Source organism: Larus michahellis, chromosome 3 (genome assembly GCF_964199755.1).
Source record: "Larus michahellis chromosome 3, bLarMic1.1, whole genome shotgun sequence".
Lineage (NCBI taxonomy): Eukaryota > Metazoa > Chordata > Aves > Charadriiformes > Laridae > Larus > Larus michahellis.
Genome location: NC_133898.1, coordinates 5,035,051 through 5,041,050, shown reverse-complemented (window position 1 = coordinate 5,041,050; position 6,000 = coordinate 5,035,051).

The window sequence follows — 6,000 nt, the reverse complement described above, 5'->3', positions numbered from 1 at the left end:
CTGTTCTAATTAGCTTTCTTCTTGATAGGAAACAAAACCTGAAGTTTTAATACATAGAAATTAAAAAAATATTCTGGAAACATACCTTTGTTTCATACTGACGATTGGTAACTACTAAGATAAAAATTATTAAATATGCTATGGGGAGCATAATATCTTTGAATTAACAAAATCCAAAATGCAATGGACAATAGTAAATGCAAAATGTTCAACATTGTTTAATTAGCAATAAAACTTTTGGGTTTTATCCAACAAAATTGTCATGGAAACTGTCAACACTGTGTATGGGTTTTGATTGCAGTAAACTGCATTTTTGGTGGACAGCTGTTTTGTCCCATGTTTCGGCCAAACATTCCCAATTAGTGCTCCACCAAAGTTGAAGAGCTCGTTATTAGTTGTGCTAAACCTGTGTGTTGTCACCCATTTCTCTTTATCAAAGAGATGAGCAATTACAAGGGCTCAGAAAGTTGAACAATTACTGATCTTTCTTCCTCGCCTTCCCTGAGCCTTTCTGTAATTCATTTGGGACACAGTTAGGAGATTCCCAAAGCAGTTATATTTGTTAGTAATTCATGGAAGTTTTATCACCCATGTGGCTGGAGTTCTTGGAGGCCGTTTTATTGGAGTGGCTTTTTCAGTCTTTCTTCTGATGCATGATCTCTGTCCCCCACTCCATCTACCCAGCCATTTGCCATTTTCCTTTGGCCTAGTCATTCCCATGGTTCACAGATATCTTTTACCTTGACTTTCTTCTGCCTGTCTGCTGCTATTGATGAGGTTTGGTTTTGTTCTGTGTTTTGGGTTTGGTTTTTTGGTGGTTTGGGGTTTTGGGTTTTTTTGGTGTTTTTGTTTTTGTTTTTGTTTTTGTTTTTTACACTAGTATTTCCAGGTCTCGCTTAGGAGCTTTCTTTCATCCATTGTTACCTTCTAAAATGTCACTGAGACCATCTGCTCCAAACTGACTCTGCTGAGCAATTCTAGTTCTCTAATATCATTTGCACAGACCTCTTTTCCAGACTGATTCGGTCTTCAGTAAAGAACTCGGTAGCATAAAACCCAAACAAGCCTGGTAAATGCGACAAGCATATCCTTTTACTATAAATGAACCACATATTTTCATTACTTCTAGTACCTCTCTGCCATGGCTGCCTAAGCTGAACGTTTGTCTACATGGATGTTAAGCAGTGGCTAAGAGTCAGATTCAGGAAACCGCTCCAGTGCATGGGTAATCATATCCCCATTTAGCAGACAGACACGTACATGCTGTAGTCCTGGTGAAATCCATGGGGCTTTCAGCAAGGACCTAAACTTAAGCGTACTCAAATGCTCAGTTAAACACTCTTGTTTCAAGGGCTTTACTTTTCTGGTTTGTGAACATGTATTTTACATGTAACATATTTCTCTCTGCCCATGTTGGATTGTAAACTCATAAAGTAAGCATGGGAGATTGAGGAGGAAATTACACCTTTCCTTTTCTCATCCTCTTTGCTTGGCCCTGCTGGCCTGCAGTCAATGGATGCTGAAAACCAATTCTTGTACTCTTCTTATTTACTATTTGCATTATCATGTTGCTAAATTAGTACATACAGTTCTTGTTTACTCTGACACTTGGCAGTATAACACTTACAAGTGTGTGTTGAGAGGATTCTGCCTGCAACTTAAAGTCTAAGTAACTAGAAACTGTGGATTAGGTTTCCAGTCTTCCAGTGTCCTTTAAGCTTGAAAGGTCCATGCAGCCCCACATGGTGACAGCATGAAATATTTCATTTTAGTTCTTAATTCCTGTGCCCGGTAACTGCCAGCCTTCCTGTGTTCACATCTTAGATACAAAGTGTACCTGCTGTAGCTCTCTCTTTTCACTAAATGCATTTAACATAATATTTATTTCACTAAATGCATTTAACATAAATTATGCATTTAACATAATATATAGCAGATTGGGAGCCATGTGCCTGTAAATAGTGCTGCCATTGTTAATACATTTGTAACAGTAATAAAATATTCCAATAGTATAAAGCAATGAAAATGCTCAGGTGCATATTTTTAAATAGGGCAAATGATCTTGAAATTATCTAAGATAACTGTATCCCAATCTTTTTAATCTAGAACCTCTGTGCAGAAACACTGGTTTTGCTTGGCTTCGTCAGTTTGCTACGATAACTCATACATCCATCTTTTCATCATTGCGCTCAAATGGCCCAGATATGTTTTATGAAAACCCTTCTTGAGACAGCCATGGCTGATTGGCAATTAGCCCAAAGTGGAGCAATAGTAGCTGTGCTCTCTCTGAGCTCATTTACCGTGCTTTCTGCTTTGCTTTCCTCATACCCGTGCTGCACAGTATCAAAACAAACCAATTTAAAGCTTGCTCTTAGGCGCTGTCATAAGATGATCCACAGCACGACTGATCCATAGACGTACCTTTAGAGTGCTTGTTCTGGAATCTTTCTGAAGTGACTTTTATTCTGTAGCTGAAGTGGGGCAACGCATTGCAGTGAGTTGGTCCACTTAACTGCCGTGGTAGTTCCTGATAGCATTTTTCATTTCATACTGTACATTCAATTACACAGTTCTCTGGTGTTCCTGATATGCAGAGAATATAAGGCTCTAGTTTTTGCTTTTCTTCAAACTGGTCTGTTCATTCCCAGTCCGAGTAACTTCTGAGCAAGATTGTCAAACGATACTGTTTCACTTTCTTTCAACCGTGGGCTTTTTAATGCGCATCCAATTCTTTCCTTTTGAAGTCTCATGCCTTTTTAGTCCCATTTCTGTTGCTCCAAATGCAGGTATTATCTTTGAGCCTGCTCCAGACTCCACTTAAAGCATGGTTTTATGCTCACCAAACGGCTTCAGAAAGATAGGTTTAAGGGAGACTCAGAGTTGTGTAAAAGGATTGTCATCTGTTTCACTCTCTCATAACACATGAAATTTGATTATTGCAATATTCTATTTCCAGTTCTTCAGAATGCTACTGCTCACGCATCTGCTAGGATGAACAATTAAAGATGAAAGCAATGTAAATCTTGTACTTAGGACTCGGTTGACTTTGACAGCAAGGAAATGAGTTCTTACAGCTTCCTCAGACATACCGGTCTCTTTTGTCACGGTACCATCCTGTGTGGTCCCCAGGGAAAGAAACACCTGGAAATGTTGGTGCTTTGTTGACCTCATACAGAATGCCAACAACTTGTTGTAAAATAATCGTAGTAATTTAATGGTTGTTTATGGTTGTTTAAAGATGTAGTCAGCAATCCATTTGGGAACTGGAATTGTTAAACTGATTTTATATCATTTTTAAACCCTATTGTAGTCTTGACTGGTAAAACTACTAGTGTTGTTTATTCATCTTCTCGTAGATGAGCCAAAATTTATGGGAAACCTTAATCTCTTTTACTGGACCAACTGATGAAGTTGGGGGGGGAAAAAAAGCAGGTTTTTTGATCCATCATGTCTATGACATTAATTGTGTCTGAGAGACCCTTGCTATCACATGACGTGTCAGTGAATAAATTGGATAAAAAATTAAAATGGCCTTTATGAAATAGACTAAAAACTGATTAAATGCTAGGTTCTTAAGTATGATTACAAAGTGGGAATCATACTTAAGTATGATTACAAAGTATGATTACAAAGCAATTACAATTGCTGAAGTTGATTTGTTTTTGGAGGCGTTCCAGAGGACTGGGGCCAAGAAATGATCTCTGTAAGATCTTGCTAAATCCAGTACATCACTGTAAATTCATTACTGATAAAGTTAGTAGGTTAAAGGAGGAAGTTGTAAAGTGTAACAGAGAGGAGTGCTGAGCAATGTGGACTGTTCGGAAAGCTGCACGCAAGTAAAGGAAATGTATTTCAATAAAGTAGGATAATATATATCTAGGGACAAAGATCATTGGCCATGCTGGATATAATAACCTGTCCTAGAGAGCGGCAGTCCTGAAGAGGGCTTGAAGGAGATGAGGATTGTAGGAGTCAGTGTGGGTGCTCTGCTGCGCATCAGGGAGACTCGGTGGTAAGGAGACTGAATGAAATCCTTGGATGGTGAAACACTGGGTAGCCAGTAAGAAGAGAAATGTGATGTAACGTCCATTTAACACTGACCTGACTTCTGCTGAAAAAATATCTGATGCAGCAATGGCTCACAATTCAAGGAGTAAAAAGGTCTAATGGGAATGGTTGAATCATAGAATGTGTTGGGTTGGAAGGGACCTTTAAAGGTCATCTAGTCCAACCCCCCTGCAGTAAGCAGGGACATCTTCAACTAGATCAGGTTGCTCAGAGCCTCATCCAGCCTGGCCTTGAATGTCTCCAGGGATGGGGCCTCCACCCCCTCTCTGGGCAACCTGGGCCAGTGTCTCACCACCCTCAGTGTAAAGAACTTCTTCCTAATGTCTAATCTAAACCTGCCCTGCTCTAGTTCTAAATCTGCCCTGCTCTAGTTAGGAAGAGGTGGAAAATATATATGCCTGACATGAAGAGACTCAGGGAGTGCTTATCTAGATATCTTTGTCATCACAACCTTAAAGCTACCATCCGAGGAGGAAAAGTTCAATAAAAGTTCAGTAGTTCCATGGACAAATTCATAATAAAAATAACACCTAGAAGTCAATGCAGGATGAATCAGTATTTTAAAGATAGGCAGAGTTACATCTTTTTACTGTAAGCACTCCTTGGAACATTCCACAATAGCTGTAATAGATCAGCCTTGATTTTTCACTCAAGATTGGTACATTAAAGAAAAAGAAAGGCTATAGACCAGAAGCAAGAATTAATACAGATAAGCCTACAGCTTACATAAAGCACTAGGTTAGAAATGCCAGTGGTCCAGTCTGGTCTGAAACTTCTGTAGTCATCAACTCCTAATGACCGTTTTTCTTTAAATGGCTTCTTTGAACTGAGTTTTTTCTTCTTGGTGTTATTCAGATTTGACTTTTTAACCCAGTCTTTCCTAACCTAATCTCTCTTTTTAAATTTTTTTTAAACATCATCACATAGACAAAAGCTCTATATCATGAGGTTTATAAGCTAGAGCCCAGTTGGTGCTATCTCCTCAGCATTGCAATATCCCTGCCGTATAGTTCTTCAGTGGCATCAACTTGCAGAGCGGTATGTCAGGTGCAGGTGGGGATGTCAGGAGATATACAGTGAATGATTTAGTCATGCTCCTCACCCAGACCTGCAATATGGTCCTAGTTTCTGAATCTGTGCAGATTCTTGTCTTGCTGCTTTGAGGGAGCCAGGAGGGCTGCTCCATTGCCTTTGTTATTGATGTTCCTCTTTCTACAGACTGGCAACAAAATGGAAAGAAGCACGTCAACTGACGGAAGACCTCTAGGGGAAGAAAGGCTTATATATATATGTATTTTCACAGACAGGAATTTAAAGTAGAGAAAATCCCTTTCCCCTGCTTTTTTTTTAATTTTCCTTTAGTTTCTGATCGCAAGGAACAGCTATGGATGGAAACCAGTAGGGTCTCCATCGACTGTCAAGCAGTCACCAGCAGGTATTACTGACCCGAGAGTCTCATGGGCCCCAAGTCACCTGGAAACACGTCATGCAACAGGATCTGCTTTAATACTGGGAAAGATGTTCTAAGGAGAGGTGTTGCTGAATATTGATGAAAACAAACAACTTGGCTTAAAGAAATAACGTATAAAGCTGTTTATAATAACTGTCTATGCTTAGAATAGGCATCTAAAAGCTGAATTCTATTGACATAGTCTCTTAATGAGGCTGCAAAGATGTTTTCCTTCTCTGCTGTGCCATTTCTAATGTTTTACCTTTCCCTTGTGTTTGTTTTTTTTTCAACATCAGTCATTCATTTACAGCACTTTGGTTGATTTAAATGGGCTTTGGATTAGGCTCCAAGTTACCATTTCCCTTCTGTTTGAATAGGGATTTTCTTTTATCCAGAAGAAGGAAATCAATAATCTGTCATGACAAACCAATGCTCATTTGGATTCACAATCACGCAGTGAGCTCTTCTGTCATTTCCTAAAG